Source organism: Canis aureus, chromosome 25 (genome assembly GCF_053574225.1).
Source record: "Canis aureus isolate CA01 chromosome 25, VMU_Caureus_v.1.0, whole genome shotgun sequence".
Classification (NCBI taxonomy): Eukaryota; Metazoa; Chordata; class Mammalia; order Carnivora; family Canidae; genus Canis; species Canis aureus.
In genome coordinates this window covers 7237405-7245557 of record NC_135635.1, presented here as the reverse complement: position 1 = coordinate 7245557, position 8153 = coordinate 7237405, and the positions used below count along the sequence as shown (strand labels likewise).

Sequence of the window (8153 nt, the reverse complement as noted above, 5' to 3'; positions counted from 1 at the left end):
CCCTTCCTTCTTTTCTTTCTTTCTTTCTTTCTTTCTTTCTTTCTTTCTTTCTTTCCTTCCTTCCTTCTTTCTTTCTTTCTTTCTTTCTTTCTTTCTTTCTTTCTTTCTTTCTTTCTTCTTTCTTTCTCTCCTTCTTAATAATTTGGTGCTTGAATACAAGCACCCTAGGCTTTCTGATACCCACTGAAATATGGAAACCACTGCTCCGGGCATACAGGGTTCGGAAGGGAGCTCTCCTCTCTTCTCTTACTCCTCTCTTCTGCTTTCTCCATGTTCATCTTGTCTTTCTTTCTTTTTTTCTTTCCCTTTTTTTTAATGTTACCAAAGCATCCAATAGCCACCGAAGAACACACTGTCTTTTTTAAACATCAGCATCCGGAGCACCTCGGGGTGGAAGCCAGGTGTGAGGTGCATCAAAGCCTCGGGCCTAATCCAGAACCTGCCCTAGAGTCCACACTAGATAAGTGTTGAATTATCAATGACATGGGGGATAATATGTAGAATTTTTAAAGTTTCTTAAGTTCAGACACTAACTTCCTTTACCCTCCTAGGAAAAGAATTAGTAGCCGCATTTTTCAGCTGTACAATTGCTCATGACTGATTTTGACATTTCTCATTCCGAGCTTCTCGTAACCAGCACTGCCTGGCTTCTACAGAATAACGGCTGCTCATATTCTTGATAATGAGCCTACAGCTCTGCAAAACCCTGAATCACTACAGGAGCACAGATTATGTTGAATTTTAGAGCTGTGTGTTGCCTTGTGCCCAGCATACACTGGTAGGAACTTCAATGCCTCACTGGAAATAGCAAAAAGACTGAATGGGGGTCAGAGGCAGGTAGAAGGAACTCGTACAACTACAAGGGGAGGGAAAAGGCAGGCTGGATGGTGTCATGCTCTGCTAATAGAATATGCCATGGTCACGATTCGTAATTTTTCAAAATTGGCAAGAGAATACAGCAAGGTTTATATCAATAGGAAACTGGTTAAATAAATCCCGTTCTACTTACTGGAATACCACACAAGGAAGGAGATAGGGAAAGAAGCCCATGATCTATTTTCTTGAAATAGACTATAAAATAGAACATAATAACTTTTCTAAAAATTTGCCATGAAAACGCAATTAACAGAAGATTAGGTATATATAAACAATTTTCATTTTTAAAAGTAAATTTTGGGTGTTTTGGGAAAGAGATAAGAGTTTTAAATGTCCATATAAAAATCCAGATGGCCTTAGACCAGGCTATTATTGGTAGCGAGCTCTGGGAAGTGAGAGCAGAAGGGGCCGGGGAAGAGGTGGGCTTTCGTGTTTATATACATTATACTTACTCATATTGTTTGAAGCTTTTACAGCTATGTAGCATTACAGAAATGTACATTATCAGTCGCATCAAGTCACCTACTTGTGAGTTACCACTCATGTGACCAACTTCCCATCAACCCACACGAATTTCCTGTTTCTTACACAGGCCAGCTCATCCCACTTGGAGCTGAACAACAGCCCAGTCAGAGGCAGGAGACCCCCTCTACTCCGCCTTTGCCCCCAACCAGCTGTGTGTCCTTAGACAAGTCACTTCAACTTTGGGGGCTTTATCAAGAGGATGGACGCAAATTCCTTCTGCATTTCTTCCTAAGCTCAGAATTCCTGAAGACAAAAGAAACTTTATATAAGAGTCCAAGTAGAAACCTGATTCAGCTGCACCTACCTAAATAGATTTCCTCCATGAATCAAACAGTTCAAGACTTTGAAGAAAAAGGATTCAGTGGGAATTTTTTTAAAAATCCATTGGACTTTTACCTCTACTGCTGATTTTCCAGTAAACAACCAAACTCATTTGCTCACAAGACAACCTTTCTCTGTTCTCTGATCCCGAGTATGGCTTGCCCAAAGTTACCAAGAGCTGCAAGTTGCTTTTTCCTACAGCCTCCTGCTCCATGCATATCTATAACTTCTGTCTTCTTTTAGGGAAAAAAAAATATGGAGTTATAAAAGAGTTTGCTGTGGGGCTATCTAACCAGCCGTTAAACCAAACAAACTTCATGACAAAGCAAGAGTTATGAAAAGAGATGAAATGATTCATTCTGAGCCTAACTAAACATTTGATAGTAGAGTGGATAATATATCAACACCATGAGATTTCATGTAAACCCAAGAAATTGGTTATATTTCAGCAATGTTTTAATAATAAATTAATTTTTAGTCCGAGCCAGTCCAACAGATTGTGTTTATCAGTCAGATGGAGCATAACTAATAAATAGGCCTGCTTAAATGCCTTTTTAAATTATTTGACTACTGCGTGAAGAAACATGGCCTGGAGCATAAATATGTTGTCAACAGTGACGTTAACGCAGGATTTCCATGACTCTCCAGTGTGCAGGGTGCATCACAGAAGGTTTGTGGCTACTGGGACAGTCAGGCCTGGGTTGCACAGCCACACCAGGCCAAGACCACCTTTGCTTGAGGGAAGGTCTGTTGTGATGGCTCCCGCTAGGAAAGTCTAGTCAGGAATTGTATTCCACGATCCCGGCAGTTCTGGGCTTTGGAGCAAGAGGAGACAGGTTCAAGTCTATCTCCACCTCCCAGTAGGCAAGTCACATAAACTTCCTGAACCTCAGTTCTCTCATCTGTGAAGTGCGAATAATTCACACATAACAACACAGGGAGGTGGCTGCCCACTGGGAAAGAATACAGGTAAAACCACTCACCCTTGGTGTAAGCACTCCATAAATACTAGTTTCCTTCCATCCAAGCAAAGATTTTGCTTCCAAAGCCTCTGAATACCAGGGTGAATTTAAGAACTACTTTACACTCTTGGTCTGATGATTTTGCTGAGGCACCCTGGACTACCATGTGTTCCTAAGTAAGCTGCTCAGGCCCCCTATCTATTTCTCATTTATAAGATCGGAATGACATCTCCTTGCCACCCTACTACTGCATAGGGGGGTCACGAAGACTGAGATTTTCTAGTTCTATAAGGAATGAAGTGCTCATGCAAGTGTAAGCAGTAACATGATTATCGCCATCCCTTCAGATGAAATTGCAGGTACTGCTTAAAATTCTAAGGTGAGAAAGAACCTCGTAGAACATGTAAGCTCTCTTCTGGATTTTGCCATTGGCAAGGAACACCTCCTATGTAGCGCCTCACCAGTGGCCTTCTGGAGGTGATGGCTAGCGACAAACTTCAGGCCGGTGAGCAAAGAAGATAGATACTCAGGGGAAATGAGGGTCCTCAGAGCAGCCTGAGTCCCCCCAGCCCTTGGGCACACATCTGCATTCAAATGAGCACCAAGAAGAGAAATAAAATGCAGACAGTACACAGCTTGAGAATAGAGCCTACCAGCTTTGCGCGACGGTAGGCCCTCCAAGACTTTGGGAAAGCAACAGCCCATGCTCCTTCTGTGAGGAGCCACACTTCCCAGTGCCTCGGTGGCCAGGAAGCTTGCCCCTGAGACCTCAGAGCCGATTGCTGACATTTTGTTTCCATTTGATTGTTTTTATTTAATGTCCAGTCCAAGACTAACAACATGATACACTTTTATTTTTCTTCCGGAAAGCAACCAAATATAAGGCTTTGCTCAAGGAGAGAAGATAAAAAAGCCAAATGTGGCTATTCTTCCTCATTAAAATCTAACGTGTCAAGCTCTAAACCCCAAGGAAGAGGCCGAGAGGCAATAGCTGGGAGACATTTATTGACTAGAGAAAGGCAGTGATGGATAGAAAGAGAAGGGTAATGCGATTGTGTCTTCCCCATCTCTCACTAATGTTTTCCAGGCCTTGCTGTGGGAGCTCCCATTGCGTCCTGCAGGCGACATTTGTCATCCTGTAACCCCAGCTGCCTCCAAATCGTGCCCCCCTCCTTCAGACCAGGAGGGGTGAGATGGGGGTCCTCGAAGCACAGTGAAGGCCGCCACTTGGCCGCTGGGCCTCAGGCTCCAGACTCTGTGGAACGTTCCTGGAACAGCATTCATAAAAGCAAGAACTCGTCGTCTCATTTAATCCTCACTACAGCCCAGTGGGGAAATACTCTCTTCATCTCCATTTCGTACGTGAGGAAATTCAGGTGTAGAGAGATTAAGTAATTGGGAAGAGATTAAAACTGTTGGTTGAGGACTCAGGATGCAGTCGAGCAGCCTCCTCTCTGGGGGCCCGGGAGTGGAAAGGGCAAAGCGCGCCCTTTTCAGAAATGCTTAGGCTTCCTCCATTTTCTAGTCATTCTTGAGTAATGGAGGGACAGGTAGGAACGTCGAGAACACAGGAGATAGCAGGTGGGAGGAGCACGGTGGCCCACAGTAGCCCCCAGGCGGTGGCAGGTGTCCTCATGAATCCTCACAGCATCCCTGTGAGGAATCTGCTTCCACTCACCCAGGAGGGGGCTGAGGCTTCACCACACAGAGGTGGGCCCATGGCCATCCAGGTAGGAGATGGAGTTGCTGGAAGGGGAGCCCAGTTCCCACCCAGTCTGGGACCCTCCCCACCACCTCAGCCACCCACAAACTCTCCTGGGGTACGCCCCCACCCCACACTACGTGCTTGTTATTGTATTCAGCGCACACCACAGCCTGGTGAAGATGGTGTGTCATTGTGCATGTAAAATTACCTGGGATGAGAGCTTTGAAACTTCCAGACGAAATGCACGTATCTCTACTTTTCGATCCTTGTTGTGGTTGCCAAGATCTGGGCATTCTGAGAACAGCTGGACAGGGAACACGTTGCCCATTTTTATAATATTTCCGGTCTGGAACTGAATGACTTAAATTAGAAGAGAAAAAAAGTCAAATAAAACAGGGAGAAGATTAAATTTCTCAATTTGTGTGTGTGTGTGTGTGTGTGTGTGTGTGTGTGTGTGTGTGTGTGTTTTAGGGAGAGAAGCTTATTTCTCATTTGATTCAGGCAGCCCAGGTAATGAGCAATGCCTCGGGTCACCTTTTAACAGTGTTACAACATAATGACTCTGCAGACAGTCTCTTGAGACCCTAACTTTATTCACTGAAGCTGGCATTGAGGTTACTTTAAATAACATTTTAATTTCTTCACTCCACCACGATAGAATTATGCGTTTGCATCTGAAGATCCTTTATGACATTATGTTCTCGGAATTAGCTGTGAATCAAGAATGAGTCTGCCCCAGAGCTGCTCCATCTCCTTGATATGATAAAGTGAAAATCGCATGTCTAATAAGGCATGTCTGAATTGTACTGTTTTGTAAAACTTTGAGATGAAAATCTTTTGAACCAAAGGAGAAATGTAAAACTTTACTTCTGAGGGGTAGAGTAATACTCAGAAGAATACTAAGGGCAGGGTTCTGAACTTGCCATAGCCTTCTAAAACCTACTCTTCTGGGGAGGAAGAGGGTTGTGTCTTGGGGGTTGTGGGGGGGGGCATGGAAGGGTCCTGGCTCACTGAGAAGGCTCTGGGTCCTGTGTGGGGCAGGGGTGGTACTGTCCAACAGGTCATAAAACTGTCCATCTGTTTTCTGTGTTTTTTATTATGTTTAACAATTTTTTAAAGTTTGTTTGTTTGGGACACCTGGGTGGCTCAGCGGTTGAGAGTCTGTCTTCGGCTCAGGTCATGATCCCGGAGTCCTGAGATCGAGTCGGGCTTCCCACAGGGAGCCTGCTTCTCCCTCTGCCTGTGTCTCTGCCTCTCTGTGTGTGTCTCTCATGAATAAATAAATATAATCTTTAAAAAAAATTGTTTGTTTGTTTTTAAAAAGTCCTACTATGGAGAAGGCAAGATACTAAGTTCCAAGGATTTCAGATCCCTTGTATCTGTTTGTTCACTGCTGAATCTTTAGGACCTAGAAAAGTACTTGACCCTCAAGAGGGACCTGGTCAGTATTTGTGGAAGAAGATTACACTTTGAAAAAGACATTTGTTCATCCATTCCCTCACTGAGATAGCATACTTGACAAAATAAGATGACAACTAAGGGTTAGGCTCATTCAGTAGATCTGGGTTGGGGACTGGGAGTCAGAATTACTTTTAACTTTTTATTATGATATTTTCAAACATGTAGAAAAATAGAGTATAATGACACCCATATGCCTATTATCTAGGTTAACTGTTGTTCACATTTTTATATTTACCTCAAATTTTTTACTAAAGTATCTTTAATAAATTATATGAACATCACTAAAATACAAATATTTCCCTTGTTAAAATCAATACCATTATGCAGCTTTGAAAAATCATATTAATTCCTTATTATTATCTAATACCTAATCTATATTCAAATTTTGCCAGTTTCTCCAAAAATGTATGTTACTCCCATTTTAGCCCTACCAAGATCCAATCCACATTATGTACAGTTAATATATCTCTTAAGTCATTTATAGCCTAAAACAATGCTCCCCTTCCCCATTCTTTGGCATGACATTAACTTGGAGAGACCAGGCCAGGTGTCCCTTGGAATGGCTGACTTTCTGGTTTTGTAGTGTCGTGTAACTTATTCCACTCACGCATGCATTCCCTGTAAACTAGAGTTTGGATCTAGAGGCTGGATTACATCGAGGTAAATATTTTAAGCAAGATATCATTATTTATGCTATATGACGTTGCAACACATCGTGAGGCACATCACATCTAACTGAGCCATTATTGGTAAGCCAGAGCTGGTTTCCCCCCTCCACTAGTAAATTTCCATTTTCTTTTTAAACCTTCAGATCATTTGTAGAGTAATACTTCAGCTGCACTATACTATCCAATTCTCCATCAGTATATCACCTGATGGCTTTATCATCCTCTGATGATTTTGGCCTCAATCAATTCCTTCATTAGGGGTTGAGAAAATGGTGATTTTTTTCTATTTCTATCATTCATTCTGTATTTATTAGCTGATGATCTTTGTGAGACAGAGAGAGAGCAAGAGAGAAATTTATCTGATCAACTGCTCCTCCTGGAAAGGCAGAGTAAATAATTATTTAGCTTGAATTCTCACTTTTCAGAGTAAAGAGTAGGTGGCAAACGGTATTGTGTTTTGTTTGTTTTGTCTTTGGTTTTCTCTTTTCTGAGTATCATTTTAGACACTTACAGATTTGTATAGTGAGCATGTTTCATCCCATTGTAGTGACTCTTTTTGAAGTTCTAATTTTTCCATCTTTGCCCTTCATATTGGCTCTTTCTTAGCCCAGCAAGGTATCCCAGGCTCATTCCCTCACCCAGACCCAGAATCAGCCATTTCTCTAAAGAGTAATTTTGCTAAATGGTAGCAAAATCTGGGTGCTAGGGGTTACTCACTGCCACTGGATTGTCAATGCTTCTAGGCCCTTCAATGGATAAAGGTAGGAGGAAATACGCATGCGTGTATTTTTAAATCATATGTTTATGCAGAGATTTCCAATTCAAATTTAACAATACAGAGCTTCTACTTTAAGCAGATGGAAGGCGGGAGATTGATTACAAAAAGGTGGATTAGGCAAATAAGGAAAATGGAAGCCAAATTAGTGTCAGAGAGAGATGTAACAAATAATAGAAAGGAAGAAAACGAGAATGAAACCTGTGATATTAAATAGAAACTGAAGCTATTAAGGTGACCTCAATTTCCAAAATATACTCACAGACACAGAAATAAAGATAGATGTAAATTTATGCACATGCAAATATATATATATATAGCTTCATCTGTCCACTAATATGGCCTTAAAGCAGACACCACAAAAATAATAAGCACAGCTATCACATAAATCTTAGTTTCTAAACATCATTCTCCAGTAAAAGGAACCAGGTATCCTTGGAGAAGTGGCTGATTCCAGGGCTGGGGCAGGGAAAGTCCAACATTAGAACACCTTGTGCCAGAAAGCATGGAAGTACTCCAAGAATAATGAAACCATCTCAAAAAGACACATAAGCCATCTTGTAGGGTCTCCTACTAGTCAAATTTGGCACAGTTTGGCCTCCAAATAATGATAATAACAAACCATAATCTATGAGTAATATAGGAAACCATGATATGAATTAATTAATCCAAAGTTTCTTGAGGAACAGGATATTTACACACTTTCAAAGTCCCTTCCCATGAACTACTTACAAAATAATCACAAACAGAAAAAGAGTAACTGTTGTGGACCATCTTGATCTAGTGATCAAAGTCGACATCATCGGTAACAGACAACTTGAAATTATGAAACGAGAACACACATCATTTTTGTTATGTTT

At 41.7% G+C, this 8153-nt stretch overlaps 1 long non-coding RNA gene across 1 annotated transcript; it reads right to left on the bottom strand.

Moving 5' to 3' along the window:
• Positions 1 to 3640: 3640 nt before the first annotated feature.
• Positions 3641 to 5031, bottom strand: LOC144297586 (uncharacterized). The gene is made up of 3 exons (XR_013364552.1): positions 4924 to 5031; positions 4598 to 4749; positions 3641 to 3952 (listed from the first exon to the last, which is right to left on the bottom strand). It is a non-coding gene; the product is annotated as an uncharacterized LOC144297586 (long non-coding RNA).
• Positions 5032 to 8153: the final 3122 nt, after the last annotated feature.